The sequence below is a fragment of the Ptychodera flava genome, chromosome 4 (genome assembly GCF_041260155.1).
Source record: "Ptychodera flava strain L36383 chromosome 4, AS_Pfla_20210202, whole genome shotgun sequence".
NCBI classification, from domain to species: domain Eukaryota; kingdom Metazoa; phylum Hemichordata; class Enteropneusta; family Ptychoderidae; genus Ptychodera; species Ptychodera flava.
Genome location: NC_091931.1, coordinates 16,781,011 through 16,806,415, shown reverse-complemented (window position 1 = coordinate 16,806,415; position 25,405 = coordinate 16,781,011). Strand labels below are relative to the sequence as shown.

General features: G+C 38.0%; 1 long non-coding RNA gene across 1 annotated transcript in view; it reads left to right on the top strand.

Annotated features, from left to right (window-relative positions):
• LOC139131025 (uncharacterized) overlaps nucleotides 1–12,868 on the top strand; it is a 69,075-nt gene extending 56,207 nt beyond the window's left edge. Inside the window, exon 2 of the long non-coding RNA XR_011552036.1 lies at nucleotides 11,183–12,868. This is a non-coding gene — a long non-coding RNA (uncharacterized lncRNA). The remainder of the gene's footprint in view (nucleotides 1–11,182) is intronic.
• Nucleotides 12,869–25,405: the final 12,537 nt, after the last annotated feature.

Genomic DNA, 25,405 nt, shown 5'->3' with positions numbered 1-25,405 from the left:
TCTTCTCATTTCTCAGATTAGCCGCCTGTGTGTACACCAACAAATGAGGTGAAAAGAGCTGACTCAGCTATTTTTCCTCTCTTGTCTGATGTCTACTCTGTTGTCAACTGTTTATTCAAAGGCTTTATGACAGGTTTTTACAAAGAAATAACCAACGATGCACTGCTAAATGTCAAGCATAGGCCAGCATCATATTTTAACCCTTTCACCACCATAGAATCGACCCAAATCCATTGTTTTCTATGGTAAAGTTGGACCTGTACACAGGGAACTGGGGGTGAAAGGGTTAAGACATGAATAGAATCAACCATAATTATCCCCTCAATGGCACGCAACCCTCCCTCCCTGAGACACTCCTCTGCCTTCTGTCATTTTAAAATTTTGATATAATATTAGAATGACCCTTCCATTACTACATGTATGTGTATAGCGAAATTGGCACTTCTAAATTCTTAGTTGTTTTCTCTACAGATTAATATTATGGATGTAAACAAGTAGAAATGAAGTGAAATAAATACCTAGATAAATAATAAATAATACATGAATAAATAATATATAAGTAAAATTTATCCATCTTTTGTATTTCTATATGAGTTAGGTAATTGGTGTGTAAGTCAGTCTTCGCCAGCAGAGATACATGCATTGCAGACAGACAAGGGGATGTAGAATTCTAAAACAGAGACAGTTGTGAGTTTGTTTGAAGAGAATGACAAAGCCAGGGGACTGAGGGGACCACCAACCGCGGAAACAAAGCTCCCCCACCTCATCTCAACTCCCCCAGACTTCCAGTTGATCCATTTAACTCCCGAAAAAAACAATCTGTGTGTGGGTTTTCGGAATCGGCGGGCTTAAAAGCATCTCACTATCAAGTTCTCCATGGGATGAAATGACTCATGTCCACCGATATCTCTCTGGAGTAAAGGCAAATAGCCTGCACTATTTACTCTGGCCAGGCCGGACTTTGCAGCTTTCTCTAAATAAAAGAAGGAGCACACTCTAAATAAAAGACGTATACAAATAATTGAAGACTTGCCCAGGGGATAGGTAAGGTATGTCTGTGAAGGATGGAGTTAATTTCTGTAGTCTGCTTGGCTGTTATTTTTTTCCAAGAACACTTTTACTTTCCTGAGGTTTACTTATACAGCAAGAGACATTCTTGATGTTTTAGGCACCTACAGGGCTTTGGGTATTAAGAGGCGGGTGGGATGGTGGGGGGATTTTGTATCGTCGTGTGAAAGCAAAAGGTGACAGCAATGTCAGAAATGGATCAGACTGAAACGCCTGTTTGGTGCTTTGAAGGTCTTTCTCTCATATATAGCGTGAAATCCCTACCATCATCATGATTCAATTAAAGTCATCATGTTTTATGATGGTTGGATCCCATGTTGAGAATCCTGGAATTGTTACGGGCGCGGTTGTAGCGGTTGGACAAAGGGTTTGTGGGGAAAATGACTTTCTCTTGACAGTAAAGATAATTCTCAATAAAATTTAAAATGCAACCAGACAGGACAATATGCTTTTAAACAAACTACAGCAACACTGAAGTTTCAGAGTTTTGTATTCTGTAGATTTTTTGGGAAAGGGGAAATATTCAACTTTTGAATCTCCTCCTGCAAGTGTGTTGAACTACAAAGAGTTAGACCTGCAAAAAACAGTGAATGCAATGTTATTATTGATAAGTGAATTCCACTCAAGACTAAAATTCAGTTGTCCATCAGTAACATTTGATATTACGCATATATACACAAACAGTTCAAAAATTGAAATCTAGGCGTTGCCACATGATTTTGAAAGTAGAAAGAGAAACTGCCTCGAACAGACAGCAAAATTACTGGAAAGCATATCAGAACTTTAGGTAATGAGAGAGAGAGAGAGAGAGAGAGAGAGAGAGAGAGAGAGAGAGAGAGTGAGAGATAGAGGGGCCGGCAAACAGATTAAAACTTGCGAAGTTATAAATGATCAAAAGGGAACAAATAAACACATAGGATAAAAAACAAAATTACTTTGGCATGTGTTTTTCATCAGTGGAAGGAAGACGGATCTCAACACACTGACGTACAGATGGAAAAAAAAGAGGAAAGAAAAGAAGAATTTTTGCCAGTTGGCTTCAATCAATCTGAAGTAAGATTGCCTTGTTTGTGTCTTCCAAGGTAATGGTAATGTCCAACAGGAACCAAACACTCCTTGTGTTTGTAAAAACCATCAAAGTCATCCCTGCAGAAAACTGAAAAACAAGAAAGGCCGTATGTTGTATATAATGTGGAAGGAAATTAAAACGAGACCAACTTGTTCAGGAAATTTGGTTTTTTGTTGACTGATTTGGAATGTAAACAATGATTTGCAGTCAGGATATCAATATATAGATACATTTGCCCAGATTGAACTGTGAAAGTGCACTTTTTTTCTTCTCTCCCTCAAAACTGATCAAAAGATAATGCATTGTCAGAGAGAGAGGAAGGCATGTTGAGCCAATGACAACTGCCAATGACAAGTCACACGGGACTCCCAGCCAATCACAGTGGTCCTGGTGGGTGACTGACAGGTCGATTTGCTATCAGCAGAGTCCCTACTATGATACACAAACAGAAGCCACAAAAGTGGCCAAAGAATGACAATAACAACATGTCCAGGACACCACAGGCAAACACCCCTGCTGCAATTTAGTGGGCTCAGGACAAGAGTGGAAGTCGGTAAGAACAACACCACTAATAGAGACAGGAAATTGATCACATGACCAATTGGCCAAGCTCATTTTACACATGATAAAGTGAAAACATTGATTGCTAGACCAGGAGCATCGGGCAGAAGACAAGCAAAATGACAACAGCATTTAGAATCAAATAATCCCATACCTTCAATCTAAAACATACAACCCAGCATCTCTGCAATGAGAAAATGTAGAAGCTCATTTCCGGAAAACATTGACCAGAAAAAAACACAGCGACCAGAGGTCATCTTGCAGTTCAGCAGAAAATTGCTTTGTCAGCTTTTATCACAACCACTTCCATATGGGTAGTGTCCGTCAAGTTATACCATCAAAACATTCACCTCCACACTCACTGCCTGCAATGAAGATTTCTGAACAGTCTAGGCGACTTTTTTTTTTTGCAATGAATATTTATAAACAATCTAGGCGACATTTTTTTTGCATAATCTTTCAGATACCTTGGCTCTAATCTAGATAGAAATCATCAATGAGATTTCAAGACAGAAATTCACTCACAGATTGTTTTAGCCTTTCTTATCATTCAAGAACTACACACATGCTTCAAAAAGGTTATACTGTACTTCAATGCAAAGAATAAGAGTGGGGGACATATGCTGATCAGTGTACAGTAGTGAGGCCATATTGTGTGAGATGGAGGGGAGGGAAGGGTGATTGAGGTGTAGGCAGCAAAAAAAGAATATATTACACCATAGTTCTCTACATGTATTGGTATGTATGTTTGAAAGTCCTGTGGAACAAAGTTTTTGGGGAGAGAGCTTGAAAACAGCTAGAAACAACAGAAATGTATACAAAAGTTTTATGATGTGAACTAAAGTTTCACTTGCATCAATTGTTCCCACAGCATAATTTATGTAATTTTAGATGAGCTGATAGAATTTCCTCTCTCCCCCCCCCCCCCCCCCAACTCCTCCATCCACTTTAACTCGCCTGTCAGAGGATTTTGGCCTTTGGATTGAAGGGTGCTAATTACACATCTCCACACGCCTCAACTGTGGAAAATAAATATGACTGCAGAGCCAGCACTTAGCAACAGGAGGCTATCGGAAAGCATCTCCTGAGACGAAATCAATTAAAGGGGCAGAAACTCTGAAAGTGAATACCGCAAATCACCACCATATCTCATGGCTCCCTATCACAACCAGAGTCTGATTCATGGGCCGTTGTGGCACCCACTTCCTCTCGTTAACACTGGGCCTGTATCTTAATAGCTTTATGCCACCGAGGAGCTGGCTGATTAGCGCACGCAATATTATCACATATTTTTTTGTTGTGTGTCACTTGTAATTTTCTCGAGCGATATGGTAAACATTGCAGGGGCGGCCTCACACTGGCAGGTTGTCTCCACCTACAGGGTGGAAATGGACTGGGCTTGCAAATGTTACATCTGACAGCTGGTGTTGGCCATTCCAAATTTATTAGGGGTGGAGGAGGGGTGTCATATCAGTGCTGGGTTTGGAAGAGGCTGGAATGTCGCAGGGCATTGAACTTGCGATATGTTAGAATTCGAGCTTGCCATGCGGAAGCTATAGGTTCTAGTTCAGATATGTGTGACAAGAAATAATCAACTGCGTGATTAAGGATCATGCCAAATTGTTGCGGGGTTCAATGAACCAGAAAGAGCCAAGCAAGAAATGGAAGCAAAGATGAACAACTTCAGTTCCTCTGGCAAAAAATCTTGAACTCTCAGTGAGGAAATATACATAAAATGAAAAGTAATGAAGCATGTAATTAGCCGGGCAGAAACCAATGTTGCGGTCACTATCTTATGCCTCACACAGAGCAAATAACCTTTCTGAGAAATAAACTATCTGGCATTCCAAGTGGTCATGAAGAGATTCTGGAAGTGGAATTTATCGTGAGGGTCTTTCAAAAATCTGTGATTCTTGTTGTGATAAGACCGAACCCTGTGGATGAGTTGGTTGGAAGAGTTGAGTTAATTTCAGTGGAAATGGTAAGGATGGAGACTGGTAAGTTTGTGCTGAAATTGAAAAGACTTGGGCTATGGGCTGTTGTGTGCTTTTGTCATAAACTTTGAAAGTATTCTACAGTTGTCGTCTAGGGGTGTGGAGTTCATGAATGATCGATGGCTGATGTTGCAGTCATGCATATATTTAGAAAATATGGAAGTGAAATGGGAAGTGATCTGCGCGCAAGAACCAAAACCTACCTGCAAATCAAGTTCTAGTTAAACTTTTACTCTGCTACGAATAGTTTTTTGTCGACTCATTGTAAAATTTAGATTTCTTGAGTTTCTCTCAGTCATTACACTTTCGTTTAATTTTCCCGAGTGTAAAACGTTTTGAGCTGATTTTTAACACTGAACATAAATGCTGACTCCCGTTTCATAACAGTCTTCGAGGACACCGAACGTGACATGATAGTTTGACTTCCTGCAAATGATAGATTCTATGTTATCTCGCTTGACCATACAAGACTCTGAATCAAAACATTGAGTTTGCAATAGCATATGCTTTCCTACCATTGATATTGATATTTGGCATTTACCAATCAAATAGAGACAATCTAAACTCCTGAAAGCGGTAGCTTTACGGTTGATGATTTTTTTTACAATTTTTTGTTTAATTCGTATATCAATTCCAAGGTCTTGTTCTACTTTCTAAAACATCGAATCACCAACTTTTTAGCCAGTCAACACACAATCTATAGAATTATGTAAATCTAAATGCACTATTCTTGTTTACATTTTAGTTCTCAGAATTCACTTGTCCACAATTATAAACAAAGCAGTCTACACATGTACAGGCTGAGTAGACAAGCTGAATATTGTGTATCTCAACATGCTTCGGGGAGTAGAAAAAGAAACTGTGGTTGACATAAGAGAAAAATATGGTGAAAAAAAATCATTACTATTTGAACCTTAAGTGCAGGTTATATATGAATAGTCTTCAGAAAGAGAACAAGGAAGCTAAAAGGAACTTGGCATTCCTCATATACATCAATGTATTTATGAAATTCTTTTATCAAAGTTGAAAAAAAAGAAACTTAGTGAGCCAAACAAAACATCAGCAAAATGTACAAACAGTGTAAATGTGAAGAAAACTAAGACTTGAATGCACCATAACATATTTGTATGAAACATCTTCTGATGACATTTTCTTCCATTCTTCTCAACTGTCCTTTGCAGTGACTTGCATTTGTAACTTTAAGTCACTTGTATTTTACAACTGGTATAAAACTTTCATTAAACATTCTGTTGTCATTATTCTGCTGATATCAGTCAAATTTTCAATCTAAAATCTAAAATTCAGATTTTTGCATGCCTAGGAGGACACTGACCTATTGCCTTCATAACAGTCGATCACTGAACGTACTCATGACTGTATGAGATAATCCAATGCATGCTTTTTGCCATTATTTTTCTTCTTTTTCTTGCAAATGTGTTTTTTTCAAAGTAAATGCTTTCAAATCTGTCATCTCTGTATTTGCTGAATTCTGATCTCTCCATATATACCCAGCATGCTATGAAATTGCACACCTATATTAAAATGTGCATACTGCTCAATTGTACGTTTTGTTACTATGATGCAGCAGTTTCACCGATCATTTCCTAAATTTCCTACTTTGTTATTCAAAGGTCAAGTACACATTTACCAGATGTAACGCCAAGTGTACTTTCCTAAATGTCAAGTCCATCTTGGTCCGAATTATTTACATTTCCCGATAAACAAATCCCAAATATTCAGCAGTGATATATTTGATAAAAGTCAGTTTGGTTGGGGAACATTTTTTTTCTTAAGATAGTTAATCATCTTAAACAACATCTATCAAATTCCTTTGATCAGAAACTCAGAGTAAAATCTAATCTGTCTTGAAGACATCCTCCACGCATGCATGTACACACACAACCACGGCATGACTAACGCGATACCAGACAGCAATCTTACACACATTTAAATCGGTCAGGATATCAAAAAAGCAGTAAAACTTTTATTATTTCCTCATGACTGATATTTCCCAACCACAAGTGGTTCAGTTTCAGAAACACACAGAGGCTATCAGGTTCATGAGGAAGCCAAATCTTGGCATTTGTGAATGCCACAGCGAAGAAGAGGGTGAGGGGAAGACAATAATCCGGTTTATGGTCTGGAAAGGAGATCGACTTTTTAAGACATATGATGGCCTGTGTTTCATATGGTGTTACTCAGTGCCATCATCAGGAAATGTTCAATTGCTTGGAAGTGTGTCTGTTTAGTTTGGGTGTGGAAGCATGTTCTGTAAACAGAGCATGGTCAAAATGACCCCCATCGATGAAAAACAGGGCAGAGATCAAGAAGATGTCATGTATAAATGTGTCTTGAAATATTTCCAGTGCCAAAACTTTCTTTTTAAAATTTTCGGTGACATGTGTTATGTGTCTTTAAAAAAAGAACAGCCATATATCTCGCACAAGTTCACATACCATAACTTCTTTGGATCAACAGTGAAAACCATTTCTCTGAGAGTGTTTCAAGCTTTTTTGTACCATGAAAATGAATGGTATGATTGGCAGAATCAACCAGATTTGCCCGGTATGTAAGGGTAGCTCAAACCCCTAACTGGGACCACCAACTGGGACTCCCAGTTGGCTTAAAATGCACTCTGGGACCGTCCCGTTTACTTCTGGGACCAGTCCCAGAAGCGAACTGGGACCGGTCCCAGTTGGCCTCTGGGACCGGTCCCAGTTGGCTTCAAGCAGTTCAAGGACCAGTCCCAGTTGGCTTCAAAATTAACTCTAGGACCGGTCCTTGTTGGCCTCCAGGATCAGTCCCAGTACACTTCAGGGACACATCAAATTTGTGAACTGGGACCACTATGAAAAAACCCTGTTACTGGTACTTCATACTAATAATCTGTTAATGTTTTCATCTTTTTACTCTGCCATAATCGTAATTTAATTCTTTGTTTTGCATCTGTGTGCACATACCGGTACTAGGGTTTTTCTACTGCCAATGGTTTGAATAGGATTTTACTGAGTAGCTTTCCTGCCTACAATACGTTGTTTACAAAATTTCACATTTTATAGTATAACTTAATTTATGGTGATCACGATGAAAGGAAGTTTCTGATGACTTTTGTATTGACTCTTATGTTGTTACATGGAAATAATCAAGAAAATATAACGTACGTGTGTTTTGATTTTCTTGTATGTGTTTTAGTACTGCCTTCCCGCTCATGTTTTGAAACATTTGAGTGGGCGCTAAACAAAGAATTTGATTACTTTGGCCTTACTGCGATGTACTCATTCTTAGCACTAGTAAGTCCTGTGTGTTGAAATCTTACTGCACAGATCACGTTGATAGAGAGACTGTGTACTGAATCACATGAAAAATGGAGATGAAATAACTGTGCAAGACTAGCAACTCATCAAGGCGTTCAAATTTACATAAAAAACAGCAAACAAAATATTTAACGAAAACTCCCTGTGTTTTAATAGAATTGCAGTTCATTTGCAGTATATGAGTGATATCTTAATTTGGACCTAGTTATATTTCTGAAAATATAGACATGAATAGGAGAGGGGCAACCATTAGTGCATGCATGTACTGGTACAGCAGAATCATTTCATTGTTATGCGAGGAAAAAATGGACATCAAGGAGGTGATAATAGTCCATTACATTTTAAGACAAAGGGTTTTGAATATACAAGTTAACAACATGCACTGCTTCAAAACTTCATTGACAGCTAGTTGCTATGTAGCATATGCTGTAGTGTTTTCTATTTCAGTCTGTCTGTCTGTCATAGCTCTATGGAGCTACGAGTCCCAGAATTGAAATGAGACCTGACTGTCCTAGATGAAACTGGGAGATGTTAGCTTTCCCATACAAAAAACATAGATATTTTCACAGTATCACAGAGAATATGAATAAAACAAGTGCATACAATTGCTACAAAAGGCATATAGTGGGATGGGAAACTTCTTTCCCATTAATGTTATCGTTTCGTCATTACAGCATGGAGGTACCTTACCTCCATGGTACAGTTCAATTGATACAAGTGTGTTTCCCCGCAATCATATTGGTCCCAGTTACGTCGAGCTACGCTTCTGGGACCGGTCCCAGTTCACTTCCGGGACCAGTCCTAGAGGCCAACTGGGACCGGTCCCAGTTCGCTTCTGGGACCGGTCCTAGAGGCCAACTAGGACCGGTCCCAGTTTGCTTCTGGGACCGGTCCCAGAAGCCAACTGGGACCAGTCCCAGAGTGCATTTTGAGCCAACTGGGAGTCCCAGTTGGTGGTCCCAGTTGGGGGGTTGAGCTACCCTTACATACCTCGATTGCCATAATGATCTACTCAGTTTAAAATTTAATTGTCATGAACATAATCAGGAAATTCTATTTGAAGTTGGCCAGAATGGTGGAAAAGGTGGGGATATTGACTCACGCAGTATATTGCATGTACATTTCTGCACACAGGGTTCAAGTCTACACGGATTGTCACATTTCTTGATAATTAAACTATTTCATCCCTGTGTCTCATTGCAATCAAGCATTATATATTTATATTTCTGCGCAGGGGTCAAGTCTACATACATGTAAATGTATACTTGATATTACATTATTTTATCCCTGCATGTGTTACATTACAATCATAACTCCTGAGGCATAATTTAAGACCACTTACAGGGCTTCTGAAGTTTAATTAGAACATCATTAATTAAGTTTTATCCCCCTGTCATGCATTTACAAAAAAGCAAAATGCAGTTTTGCCACTTGCCTATACTCGGCCCACTACTATTATCACATTCCTCTGTTAGAGTCCATCCACTGGGTGTATGTATGTGCCAACAATGGCTAAACCTGTAAAGATAAAACTGCTGTCCAAGGCTCTTAATTAAGGTGGTACGTGCCTCGTAAGTGAAAGACTATACACTTTTGCTCAAATTTTCCTCATTGAAACTTTCAACCATTCATTTATTACATTGAGAATAAAATCATGGTTCACTATGCAAAGTTTTGTACTACAGACACAACAAAAATTTTTGATTTTCGACACACCAAGATGATAGTATTTTTTGTCACTTCAAGAGCTTCAAAATGAGCCCCCACAAGTGACAGATCAGAAAAGAATTTTAAAAATTTGAGAGTTTGAATATCTTTCCCTGAGGCACATTTCTAGTTCTACCTTTAAAACAATTTGAACTAATTTGGGATAATTGGATAGTGTAGTAATGTTTGTTTAATCTGCAAATGTAAGGTCATCTGCTTTTTGTTTGTTGCAGTACACTTGTTTTTATGAATAATGAGTAATATTGCAACTTTATAGGGCACCTGGCTAAAACTTTTGATAAATTTGAACAATCAAAAGATCCATTTCTCCCAAATTAGTTCCAATCGTGTTCAAGTTTAAAGATGAAGTCTTTCCATATGCATTAATTGTAATCCTCTTTCAGTAGAGACTCAGTTGTCTGGTCTATTTTCTGGCTTCCCCTTCACAAGATCGATGGCCTGGAAGCAATATTACGCTATTGTCTAGTCAACAGGCACATGTGTGTGTATACACATATGCTGTGACAGGCCATGTGGAATGTCACTGCCAAGACACAGGTGCAAGACTTATGTTGTGTACAAGTGCATGGTGACCAAATTACCCAGTTCAATTCTGCTATTAAAACTGAGAAATTTCAGATGTGGCTTTTCCCACCAGTTCTTACTTCACACATGGACTGAATTAGCAGCCAGAAGACATTAAACCGAAGAATTGCCAGTGTCTTTTTGGCAACAGTGCTATATATATTACCGGTATACAGGATGCAAGTAGGATAAACACAAGGTGCCTGCTGATTGTTACCATCAAATGCCCACAGAGATAACTTGGCTGTCAAAATTTTTCACGAGACTAAATTTAAAGTGACAGTCACATAATTGGCCTTAAGGTTGTACTTGTATATGTTAAACGTTTTAGTGGAAGATGAGATTAATGCCAATGATGAACAAATGAACAAACAGACAATAGTAATCATAATTATAGGAATTATGTATCATGTCTCTACATTGACATCTTGACGCTGCCCTCTCATTGCCAGGGCTTCACTTTCTTTCTGTTCGTTTCCGATGTAAATATGTCCATGTCTGTCTAATGCTCCTTTCAGGGAACACATTGAGTTTAGTCCACTTTCAAGCGTGCATCTTTGATGGTATGAATATTTATAATGTGTTTTAAGGAAACAAACCAAAACTACAGAGGTTCAAAACAAATCAATCCTTGGAGCTGTAGTATTATGAACTAATATTTATTATCAATTTTGTTGGAAATGGAGCTGTAATTTGACAAAATTAACAGAAATGATGGTGTTTTGCTGAAAGATGGCCAATTCATCACAGTGTGGCCATAGTATTGGTTGTCAGGTATCAAAGTCCATTGAAATAAATACTTTGACAAATCTGTTGATGATCTTCCTTGAAATGCTATTCTAATAAATTTTTCTCAATTATTTTCTTTATATTTTTCTGATCAGACACTTACAGGACAAGGAACAAGGCCAAATGAAGTTCTGAAGTGAAAGAATTTCAGTTCATCCACAACAACATTGACCAGTGAGACATGTCTGTTTGTTCAGGCTGCAACACTAAAATATGAATATTCATGAGGAAAGATGATGACATCACAGTCTGTGTACTTGTATAGTGAGTACATGTGTCTGTTTTAATCAATCCTGTCCCAGCAAACAAGATTTGTCTCATCTTGTTAACTTGCTTGTGATCACTTTAAGAATCTTTTTATCAAAACGGTGACTAGTTCTCATGACATTTCATAAAACTCCATGCCAGATGTTAAGAGAAGCGGAAGATAATTGCAACACAGTTCTCAGTTGTGAAAATTCCAACGGTAAGGCTGCATGATGTTATGAAAGTGGGAAAATGATGTCATCGGGAAATAAAATTTACTGGAAAACTTATCTGGATCGGAACATATCTCTCACATTGATTGTAGCATGATATAATGCTTCCTTTTCTTTCAGAAAATTCAGCTATGATCTCTTTCACAGAGTTTCTGTCACAAGATATGACCAGGATGAGGACACAGGCATACACCCCTCCCAAGTACACACACATCCGTTGATAAACATTTCAGACAATGCTTCCATTCTGTCAGCTGAACTCAAGTTGCCGGTCAAATCCGTTGTGTGTACTGTACATCATTGTGAGATGCTTAAATTCAAACACTTGTCAAGTTTACGATTGAAAAAATATGTTTTAGTTCACATAGAGAAAGAGTGTTTCTTGCTACCACACAATTTTCTCATTTGACAGGTTGGTTGCAATGGCATCTCATCTTTGAAATGCTACATTAAAACTGTAGTTTAAGGTGTGGACTCCCTGGCACGTCAGATTAAGCTCAGTCTCCAGGTTTTGGTAATTTCAAAGCTAAGCCTACTCAACAGAACCCTTCATCATGTTTGCTTATTGGATCTGTACGATTTTGAAGGGGATTTAACTGTCAATGCAGGATATGTCATGTTGAATGCTGACAGCTTTTGTAAACAACCGTCATGGTATAGTTTGGCCAAAAGAGCTGTCAAAAACTTAACCTTATGTGAATTATTATTTCTCGTGATTTTTTACTTCATTCTTCCTTTCAGGGGACTATTCATATTTACATTTTACATAATCAACTTGAATGTATTTGTTAGATTGTTTGGGTTGTATTTCATCTTCCAAAGATTAAGACTGAGATGTTTCCAAGATGAGGTTTATACTCTTTTAAGGTAGAATGCGCCTTGGGGACGGATATTCAAAACTTTCACTTTCTAAAATTCTTTTCTGATCTACCACTTGTGGGGGCTTGTTTTAATGCTCTTGGAAGAAGAAATATGTACTCCGTCTTAGTTTTCCTGATTGAAATTTCTTTTTTTTTCTATAGAGCGCATTTTGAATTTCAAATATCGGTAAATCTTGGGTAATTTGTTTGTCTACTACAAAACTTTGCCTGGTGACCCCTTATTTGTATTCTTGATTTGGTATGAAGATGGTTGAAGCTTCAATTGAGGAAAGTTTGAGCTAAATTTATGTCTTTCACTTTGAAGACGCATACTACCTGAGCCAGTTTATAGGCCAAAATGGAAGATATCCGAACTCTTCAACCTCAGATAAGAAAAACTTCAAGATGTATTGGTAGGTATAATAAAAGCTGTTATCATGGATACACTTAACAATGTCAATTCAAATTTGGTCACAGCAGATCCTGTACCGATGGACAAAGTATGAGACGACTCACTCCGTTAAACTCACTAACTCCTTCCATCCGCCAAGAAACAACGTGGAGCTCTTTTTCTCCCTCCCTCCCATGAATGAGTTTCTGTGTGTCAGATCTATCCGGTAACATGCAAACAATGTCAAGGCCATCCATGCAAGAATGACGTTTTTCAGTTCTATTTCGCTCCGAGGCCTGCTTATTTAAGCAACATAAGAACCAAATTCAGGACAATAGTTTTATGGGTCAGTGGCTGGCCACATAAAAATCTACTGTAGTTTCCATGGTCAAGCTGTTCTTGATTCCAATCACAGTAGATATGAACAATGTCTGCCAGGATGTGTACAAAGTCACTGGTGGGAAAAACAATATTTTGGAAAATGTCAATAGCTTGCCCAGCCTCAATTTTAGTTTTAACCCTTTCACCCCCAGTTCCCTGCATACAGGTCCAACTGTACCATAGAAACTATGGATTTGGACAAACCATGGTGGTGAAAGGGTTAAAGGGTCAGTGACTGTAACTTTTGATGATTATTTTCATTATTTTTGTTTTTTAATTTCAACTACAGTTTCTTGTCCTACTCCCCAAAAGCATGTTGAGATACACAGTATTCAGCTTGCCAACTCAACCTGTGCATTTGAAGACAAACATTGTTATTGTTGACAAGTGAATTCTGGTCCGGACAAGGCGGTTCAAATGTAAACAACAATAGCACACTTACTTGTATAGACACTGTGTTGACAAGCTAAATAGTGGCTTTTTCAACAGGCTTTGGGGAGTAGAATAAGAACTTGCAATTGACACACAAAACTTACAATGGGGAAAAAAAGACATCAAAATTACAGCTATTTTTCTTTCAAAATATCAAATGTATTATTTTATCTTTTTTTCTTTTATAGATACTCTACAGTCAAGGTTACTGGAGTATTTGAAGATTTCACTTATAACATTTATAATCATAGTCTAGTGTGAAAATTATGGTAGTTTCAAGAAATCACACTCGGCCATACCATTTCTCTTTTTACTAAAAGTGAGACGTCATTGGAATGTCTGCAAATTTGGAGATTGGTTCATAGACTGGATTTATAATGAGAACATTTTACGCATCAACCGGTGCTAACTCACCCAATATTAGCAATCTATATTCAGAAAACATGTATTGAATGATTAACATTAACTAGGATTAGCGTGGATTTTGAAGGGGAAAGTTGGAGGGAAGGAGGGCACCTCAAGGAAGGAAAGAAAAACAAGAAAAAAGAGTTAAATCTCTATGTTTTGACTAAACTAAAACATAGCTTAAGTTTAATATTTCATTTAAATTTATATATGGAAAGATGAAATATAGTCACCAACAAGTCGATCTATATGGGAATTACTTAAAGCTCATATGTGTTAATGGTTAAATTTACAAGTTCGTACTTTGTGCAGTTATGAGTTTAATAGATAGTTATACAAAATGGCAAAGTTTACACCAACACTGTGAATTGAACATTAAACTGTCCCAGAAAAAAAGCTTTGTCAAACTTTTAAATCCAAGTTTTGAAAGAGATGTTCCTCTTCTGTCAATTTTACATGTGATGGAATGAGACATCCCTTGTCATTGCTGTATCTGTGTCTTCATTGTTGAAGTACACCCCCCATTTCTCAATAGAACGGTCCAATTGATGTCACAAAACAACAGACCAATCCCCTGCCATGGTGAACATGCATTGATGACCAGTGGTATAATTAATGACCCAATATAGGCCGTCCCGTCAGTGTTGGGGTAGTGGTGCCCAAAAACAAACTTTGTGTTTAAAAATTTTTGTAATCATCAGAACTTATGACATTTTAATTACATTGTAGGATTTAATGGTTCTGATTTTTATGAGTGTTGTATGGAATTTCCACTCTTTTGGCATGATCAGGACCCCTCCACATCTACAACACAAATCACATGATTTAGGAGTAACTGTCTCACACCCTGCACCATGTGTAGACTGGCCGTCGACTTGTTCAAATAAACCCTGGCAAATTACATCTACAAAAGGGATCAAAATTAGGTGCACACGGTATGTCTTTTTTTTTCCAGAGCATTCATTATCACCAAATGAGAGAAAATCACTCATGGCTCTGCAACATGTGATAATTTGCTTGTTATCTTGAACAAAGTTTTGTGGGGGTGTGTACAGCACATAAAAACCTAGAAGACTGCCATCTGAATTCTATTGCCTCTGTGATGACAGCCGTGGCTAAAATAAAGTATGTTGTCTACTGTAAATAAGATTGCTAATATTGGATGAGTTAGCACTGGTTGAGGCATTAATTCTCCCTGAGAGGTTAGAAAGCACAACGTAAAATGTTCAATTCTGATTTATTTACTCAACACAGGCCGCAGTAGAATTCTAATTTATAATAGAAATGTATCTATTACAGTAACTTCAATATCCCAATGTCTTTTACAAGGATCGACCCTCTTTTTTCACTGAAATAATTGGAACTGTGATACCAGATCCTGGTGATGAAAGGGCCAGTAGCTTTTGATGATTAAAAGATCCACTATTTAGCTTGTCTATATCTGTAAAAAAGGCACTTTATTGTTTACATTTGAATTCTAGTCCGGACCAGAACTCACATTTCAACAATAAAAATGCAGTTTACATATGTAGACGCTGAGTTTACAAGCTGAATACAGTTTCTCTCAACATGCTTTGAGGGGTATAGAGCAAGAAACTGTAGTTGACATTAAAACAAAAATAGTGTAAAAAATCATCAAAATTACAGCTGGTGGCCCTTTAAAACTGGCCCTTTAAACAGCTATTGCTTAAGGAATGGTCACCTCAGTACTGTTTGAATTCCAGTAAATCTGCAACCACCAATCTGATTGTCCAACCGGCTGAAAATTGGACCTAGGCAGGCGTTAGAATGTTGGTGGAGACCATGTGTCCTGCTGTCTTAAGTTTAGGGAAAATGCTATCATAAGCGATAGGAAGAAAATAAATTCACAGAACTGAACTGAACTGAACAGAAAGAGACAAATGTGTTAAACTGTTGGCCATGGTTGTAATTTTTTACAATTTTGCACTCTTTCTGATTTAAAATCACAGCGTAAACAAGCTCAACTGATTAAAATGACAAAAAATTTAAAGGTTTTTCTTTTCTCTTATTCGTCCTCCGTTTTCTGCGAGTCTGATCAGTACAGTATCTGCACAAAAGACCGACAACCTCTGGTATTGTAGGGGAAATGTGACAAAGTTTTAGGTTGAAGGGAAATAAATTTGACCGGACAATGGGAACCCGGGGGCACTGTCCCAAGGTAAAACGGGCAATTTGGTTTACGTCATGTTGTGTCGTCCCGGTCGTCTGCAGTCTGCCGTCGTTATACAAACTGACTGGCACATACTTACAGAGTTGTGGCGATGATTTACAAATGAATGAGCTCTGAGTCACTGTTTTTGCACCCAAGACAACATGTCTGAACTCTGGCTGTTGTGTGATTTAAAAAAGAAAAAAGCTGTGTGCCCAGAGGGCTAAAGCAGATCTGGGAAAAAAATAAATCGTCCAGTCATGTTGAAGGAGGAGGAGACTTACAAGGCACAAAATTGCTGTTGACTGCAAGTGACATTGTGAACACCATCAACCAACCATCCGCAAAAAACAGCTACAGGTTGAGCGTTCACACTATACATTAATTAAAAAAAAAAGGAATTTAGACTTTTAGAGCAATGTTTCTATAAATTTTAGGATTATTTTGAAATGAATTTATAAGTTTAAGTTTAATGGGGCTTTCCCTGTAAACAACGCCACTGCCAGGAGTGTTTGCTGACAGTAACATTTTCTCATTTCTTTTTAGCTTTTTTTATACATTTTGTGGATTTTTTTTTTCACATCAATACTGACACATTCTAATTTACATTTACACAGAAGTCTGCACTGGAGTGTGTGATGCTTTCCTGTTTTTAATGTCTTTTTTTTTTTTTTTGGTGACCACACACTTGCCTACAGGCCAAAATTTTCTGATTAGGATCTTGGTCATTTACTTTTAATGGGCTGCAACAACATAATAGGGTCATAGCAAGATGTGTGCACATGTGCGTCTGGCAGAAGATCCCAGAGTATCCACTTGACTGCACCGGCGGCAGCCAACTCCTCCTCGCTCTCTCTCTCTCTCCACACACGGTTGCACAAGACAACCAACACACTCCCCGAGACGTGTCCTTGCCGACGGCTGCTTTTGCAATAATGGCCGTGCCTATACAGAGAGGAAGATAAGTCACAGACAATTGAAACAATCAAATCTGCTCTACGGGAACAAGATTTCTGACCAGCATTTGAAAAATAGACTCCTTTTTTCTCTTTTCACTTCATAAAGGGCCATTGAGAGTTACCAGAGAATGCCCCGGCACAGAGCGCACCATTATGGGAAGTGACTGACAACGTCATTGAGGACGGCTCGCTCACTGGCTCGCTCGCCTCACCGTCATGAGTCAGTGAATCGCTGATGAGGAAAAAGGGCCTGTAAAAATACCCGAAGATGAAGTAGCTCTAATTGTTTGCGAAGCTTGGCTGTCCATAAACCTAAACATCTTGGGCATGCTTGAATTGAAACACCTGCTTGCCTAAACACAGGGAGAGATGCATCATTTTGTCAATATCCAGGGGCAAAAAATATTTGAAGAAAAGAGAGAGGAAAAAAAAAACATTCAAATTTGTCTACACGTCAAAACAGTATCAGAGAGAGAGTCAGACAGACTTGCGAAGAACGGGTGACAGGTTTCTTTGAGAGTTGAAATCCTGCCGACTTGAATTTGCAGGATTAGCAGATTTACTGGGCAAAAGGCCTTGAGGTTGGTGTTAACAGTTGGTGGCTTAAAGACGGGGCTATTTAGTAAATAAAAGTGAACTACTCCCTAATTGGCTTAATTAACCATCAAGGAATAAACAGCACTGTATCTTATTCCACTGCCTCATTTACTAAGACCTCATTCAAGTTTTGTTGGCATCGTTGCAGATTCTATTGACAGCTCTTTTGTTGGGGGGAACTTTAAATTTTTATTGAGCGCTAGTTTTGGTTTCAATGGTAAAAAGGAAGGACTTGATGGGGATTTAGTTTTTTTTTCTCTGTGGAACTACTGCGATACTGAGAGACTGGGACAAAATCAATGAAAACAAGAGTCTGAAATGAACAAATCCCTGTAATGTATGTAATCTCTTGGCAATTAAGTCCACCAATGAGTGGTCTTGGACCACAGTACGCCTGCGGTTATGTTTTCTAAAAAATGGGAAAACTTCATCCTTATTTTTGCCTTGTGAAGAACAAGATGACACTGCTTACCGGATCTATAGGTATCAATACAATGAAAGTGAAAACTGGCCAATGTCATACGATTTCGACATGGATGAGCTTTGTACTTTTGTTCAAAAGTGGTGAGGGCACTTTTCAGAGTTTAAGTCATACAAGTTCTTCACAGCACATCATGCAGAACTTTCTTTGTTGGGGAGGGGAGTATGAGGAGAACCTACACTGAACGTTGCCCAGTTCTCACTTCAGAGGTCTCAACTTTGCCATCGATGGCAGTGGGATATCTTACCAAAATTTGGCAGAGAATGGAGGCACAGGGGGAGTAGTTTACCCAACACTCTGTCACCACTCTTGAAATTCTAAAGGTCTACTTGATATCTTGTCATTTGTTGGAAGGCAGCTATCGACTGTTTCCTGAAAAGATGGGCTTGAGATCAATTTTTTCAGAAATTTGGCCTTTTCTTCATATATAGTTACATCATGCATTTCATCAGACGTGAATTAAGCCTTTGCAAAAACCACACACAAAGGAACTTCAGTGAGTGATAAAGCGTTAAAGAGCTTGGCTATTGGCCCTGAGCTGAAGTAGGAGAGCTTTTTGGGCATTCTTTGATGAGCTAATGTAGGTTCGATGCACACACATTGGGCAGCGAAGCCACTTGAGCGTTTCACAAGAGAAAAGCAGTCCCATCAGAAGTTTGTTTTTGAAGGGATTTAAAACAGCCTTGAACACATCAATGATTATGTTCTAGCATGTACCAATCACAGAAGAACTTCTAATAAAGAGGAACCGTGGTCAGAGAAGTGCGACTGGCCGATGCACTCCAGAGAAAATAATGCCTGACAATTGGCTTCTTGAAGTTCTGTGAGTTGATCCTTCTCGCTAGAAGTGAATTCCATTTCATGGCTCAAGACGTAGCGATGGAAAGTACTAGTATATACACATTCACCACACAAAACCTTTTGTTTTCACTCCAGGGGTATTCAGAGAGTTGCTAATTGGCAATCCCCCAGAGCTAAAACCAATAAGCTGAGGCAATTATCATGATTATGGCTAGCTTTAAACACTGCATTGATTTCAAGGAGGTGAGTGGAGTGTCTTTGGTAACATAGCTGGCCTTTTACATGTAGCAAAGACCCTTGTTGAAAAAAAGGGCCATTGGATCATGTACCAAAAGAGCTGTGTAGAAAAGCAATTACACAGATACTACCATGTATATCACTGGTGATATCATATCTGAAAGACCTTGTTATAGATAAGGAAATCGGTAATTTATCTGCAATGGACCAATTTCTTGAGGTTCAAAAATTTTCGTCAGACCCAATTTTTAAGTTTCTTTTGATTCTTTTACCACATTTCAGATTTTTTAAATATGTATGTTTAAAGTTTTGTCTCCTTTCCTAACGGCATCATGTTTACATGGATAAATAACCCTAACTTTGATATTTCCATAATTTTTGATCCAGACACAAGTACATCTTTTTTGTCTCCCTTAAATAAATTGAAATACATAGCATTGACTTTGCACAGACAGTTAATGTTGAAATCATACAATGTTGACATGATTTTGAAGGGCACAGCAAGAAATTGTTTTCCAAAAACAGAAGCAATCTTGAAATCACATGAAATTTACAAAAGTTCAACAGCTTATCGTTCTTGAATTGCTTTGCATTCAGTGAGAAAATGTGAAAACTGTAAAATAATGGTAATTCAACATTGCAGTGTTGAGATTGAAAACAAAAGGTGGAATCTGGACAACATTCAGTTTTTGCACATAAGGGATGACCCATTAGATCTTGGTAGTGACTGGTCAATAATGGAAAAATCTGCTGGACAAAACTTTCTCAACAATTCTTTTGCAGATATTATGATTATTTGGAAAATCATGCACATGAAAATCAGCTGATCACAAGTGTTTAGATTCAAGTTGGGAAAAAATATGCATGCACGCTGTTAATTTTTTAATTTGAAAAAAAATTGCATCTTAACATCCTGACCACCCCTCTCAAGATGTAATGGTGCATTCCTGATTATATTTTCTGTTCACAAATCCTACACTAGAGTAAGACATAATATGTCGCAAAAAAATCAGTAATTTCCTGATCAGATTGGAAATTACCATCTACGGCTACTATTACCTAGATTTAAGATCTACTTGCTAGATTGCTGTATTTCATTTAAAATTCAGTAAGGTTTGGAAGGTTCAAAACTGTCCTTTTTTGAACAATACACTGAGAGAAAGTAGCAGTGAGTGTGACCATACGTTTTGTTGTCATGGCAACAACTCAAGGTAGGACTAATAAGCTTAACTTAAAAAAAAAGGTGTAACTGATCTGATTGATATCAATCTCTGTACTGATGATAAAATCTTTGGAGTTTTTACTGAGATTGCTGATCACCTTTGACAATGGAGTATCCTTTTCTCTAACGAGGAACACTGAATATTTGTTAAATTTTTTTTTTTAGAATTTAGACAATTCAAATTCCACTGTCAAACCATCGCAATAGATCACTTTACTCTATGAGTTTGACAATTCATAATAGTGTAATGTGGTTCATGAAAGTTGATCACAGCACAGATACCATCTTTATTTTTTCCTTTTTATTTTCATCTTTATCAACCCTGACAAATTTGCTGACTTTTATACATGACTCAGCAAACCATTATGCTAACAGTTATCACTTACAATATATGTGGAAAATGGAAAGAAACTAATTTAAAATGACTACCACCATACAGTTGGTTATAATAATCTTCCGCAGACTTCCCACTCTGTACCTGTATACACACACATTTGATTGGAGGTAAAGATGATTCACCTTTCCACTTTGACCTCATGGGGGTTTTGCTATCACATCATTATTCACACCAATGATGCTGACAAACTGTGATGCCAAGGTGAATAATTATTTCAATGCCACTTCAGTGGGGTATTTTTTTTAGTCCCCGCGGACGAGTCCGGCGGGGACTTATAGATTGGGTCCCGTCCGTGTGTCCGTCCGTCTGTCCGTCCGTCCGTCCGTCCGTCCGTCATCAACAGTTTCTCAGACACTGCTGAACTAATTTTGTTCAAACTTGGTACAAAGGCATAGCACTATGACCTACAGATGCACGTCGATTTATTTGTGATACGATCCAATATGGGCGCGAGGCGGCCATTTTATTGCGATTTTTCATGTCTTTGGACCATAACTCAGACATCCTTGAGCACATTCTGCTCAAACTTGGCACAAAGGCATAACATTATGGCTTTCATATCTGTGTGAAATAATTAGCGATATGTTTCAATATGGGCGCGTGGCGGCCATTTTGTTGCGATTTTTCATGTCTTTGGACCATAACTCAGACATCCTTGAGCACATTCTGCTCAAACTTGGCACAAAGGCATAACACTATGGCTTTCATATCCATGTCAAATTATTTTGCGATATGTTTCAATATGGGCGCGTGGCGGCCATTTTGTTGCGATTTTTCATGTCTTTGGACCATAACTCAGACATCCTTGAACAGATTCTGTTCAAACTTGCCACAAAGGTATAACACTATGGCCTACATATGCATGTGAAATTATTTTGTGATACAATCCAATATGGCCGCGAGGCGGCCATTTTGTTTGTGATTTTTCGTGTCTTTGAACCATAACTCAAAGATCCTTGAACCGATTCTGTTCAAACTTGACACAAAGGCATAACACTATGTCCTACATATGCATGTCGAATTATATTGCGATACGATCCAATTGGGCATGAGGCGGCCATTTTTTTGCGAATTTTTCATGTCTTTGAACCATAACTCAGACATCCTTGAACCGATTCTGTTCAAATTTGGCACAAAAGCAAAACATTATGCCCTTCATATGAACACCAATTTATTTCGTGATATGATCCAATATGGCCGACAGGCGGCCATTTTTTGCGATTTTTCATGTCTTTGAACCATAACTCAAACATCCTTGAACCAATTTGGTTCAAACTTGGCACAAAGGCAAAGCACTATGGCATATATATGCATGTATCAATTAAGCTTGCGATAGGATCCAATATGGCTGCAGAACTGCCATTTTGTTGGAATTTTGCATGTCTTTGAATCATAATTCAAAGGTCATTACACCCATTTTGTCCAAACTTGGCACAAAGATCAAGCACTATGGCATATATATATGTCAATTTACTTCGTGACATGTTCCAATATGGCTGCCAGATTGTCATTTTTTCCAATATCGCTGTCAGATGGTCATTTTGGATTTTTTCATGTCTTTGAGGCTTAATCATATGCAAATATTCTTTAACCAATGTTGTTGAGACTTGGTACAAAGATAAAGTACTATGGCATACATATGCATGTCTACTAATTTTGTGCTATGATCCATATGGTCAATAGACAGCCATTTGATTTAAATTTTGGTGTGATTTTTTTATGTCTTTGAAACATTAACATAGGTCACTGTCCCTTGATGGACTGATTTTGTTCAAAGTGATACGAAGATAAAATACTATGGCTGCATTCTTGTGCACATTAATTTGTTTTATTATATGATCCGAAATAGCTGATTACAACAACATACCCGATCCCATACCATTTCGAAAATTCCACCAAACCATGTGTATAGTATGTGCCATCATGACACTGGAGGCAGTAAGGGCATCGTTATGTGTGATGTAATCAAAAGTTCCTTGAGTGGTCATTACCGGCAGAGATGAGTCATTTATTGAACGCTCCTCAGATTACTTTATTATGCAAGTCACACGCCTGATGCACCCGTTGCATCAATGTCATTCCACAGCTACCTAGACCACAGCTACCTAGACACCAAAGATTATAACAAAATGGAACAAGCGGGGACTGTGTCATCAACGATGACTTGTTTAAACACAGATTGTCCAGTATGCCATTGCAACTGATTACTGCACTTTTTGTACATGTAGAGATTTTTCTGATCGACAACAAAAATATCAAACAGTCAACTGTAAATGTCTGACACATGGTTCAAAGTTAATATTTCCCATCATGCCTTATGGTTTAATCTTATTGCTATTCCATGCTACATTGGGTTTCTTCATTTGGCAGACAGGGGTGAGAAGGATTCAAAATCACAGCATTAATTAAAGAACTTAATATTCAGTGAATCTTTTCATTTAAATTCAGCAACACATGATTTTCATACTCAATTGTTACACTCCATCCCTTAACAGTAAAACAATCTTTTTTCAACACTGTACATGTCTCTTCCTAATCTTGTTACCTTCAAAAATAAATTCTGCACCTAAGTAAAGACAGGATATATTCAATATTGCCCAATCGTCATGCTACCGCAAACGCAAACATATTTGAACAAAATTTTGATTCAGAGAAAGAAGACGGGCATAGAGAGTGTATGTCCGTTGGCCGATTCTGAAAGCTTTTTCAGTCCTTAACACATCATAAAGGTCAAAAGTGTATAACTGCTTGTCACAAAGTACTGTGTGTGTATACACGTTAATGCCCAGGCTAGGCTACATCACTCTTCAAAAATCTTTTCCCTTTCTTCCGAAAAACCGCAGAAAAGTCGTCCTGCCACTTTGCGGGGGACAAAAGAGACGGCTCTGTTTGTACACAGCCAGTATATAGCACTCTTGAAAGGATCCCAAAACACGGGATGGAATGCTGAAATTCATTACTTCCTGTGGCATTGTGTCGGCAGACAATAGTTTTACAGATTTCCTTTTAAGCAGTATCAACTTCTAGGTGAGCAACAAAAGAGCATGTTATAATCTACCCCAACCTCCAGACAGATCTTAGCTATTTATACCGACCCACGCTTGGATCTCATCCAATTTTTTTTTGTCCGTCTCCTCATAGCTAGGACGCATTACCAACTTTCCTATGTTGCCCTCCATTAACATGATAATGCACCTGTACGCAAACCTACAGGTTTACATTTAGAAGATAGAAAGAAAAATTGCAAAACAATTGAAGGGTAATTCGAGCACTAAGTTTGAATAAACGGGATTTCAAAAAGTGAATCTTTGCCAAGATAATGGTGGCTGGTACAGACAGGCACGGGATACTGCATCATATCTCCGAGGGACCGTGTCCATTCGTATGAAAATGAAAGTTTGATATTTCATACTGTGTTTTGATGATTCAAATTCATTTTATGAACGGTACCGTCAGCCCACTTTACTGGATAATTTTCATCAACTTCGCAAGCCAGCACTTTAACAATGATGTTGGTTTTCAAGATTTCAATTTTTTTGACTGAATAAAAACTTTGAGAACAAATTTCTTGAAAACCCCTATCATGTAAATTTTGAGGATCTGTAAGAACAGTCAGGGCCGCACGGAGGTATATGTAAAGAAAAATGGAGCTTTGAGATCAGAAATGAAAAGTTCAACATCATGCTTTAAAAAATGTCGAACACAAAAATATTAGAATCACTCACTAAAATTCAATGTGTTTGTGGTAGGTTGTTGCTTTTGCCAAAGTAACTTTTTTTAATCCAAGAAAAGTAATTCACTTATAAGCGCATGGTATTCAAGTGCAGAAACAGCAACTTTGCCATCAAGCCTGCAGCTTCACGATAATCTTGTAAAGATGACAGTTCCCAAATTGATAACCAGAGTGGTTTTGGCAGATCATACCATGAAAAAATAAGTATGCATTGTTAAATTCATATTTGATACAAAACCAAATCAGGGAAAGGCACAGATAATTCTGAAGAAAATGCAAAAAAAAAATGAATGCAATATATGCAAGTTTCCTTGTAAGAATTTTCCATGATTTATGTTATCTTCTACTACATGATGTAATCACCACTGTCGTGATCGTGAGTCAGTCAGTCTGAGAAGAATTAACATCATAACTGCCTTCAGCTGCCTATGCAATGACACACATTCAGTGCTCTCTCGGTATCTCTGTTTATGCTATTTTTCTTTCAATTTCAACACACAAGACTCATTATTCCATGCAATTATCAACATCCGGACATTTGGTCCAAGGCTAGTTGGCGGATACATCACGTTTTTAAAAAAGCCCCGGCAGAAAAAAATAAATTCCTCTCGCACCAACACCATCCTAGTAACATTACAACTTTCAGGAAATAAGTTTTAGCCTTTTTTTTTCTGTCCGGTGAAATATACCTCATTCATGGGGATTCAATTTGCAAGCCACGTGGGGGCAAAGTAAACAGTTTTACCCGTGACAACTTCTTCAAAAACGATCTG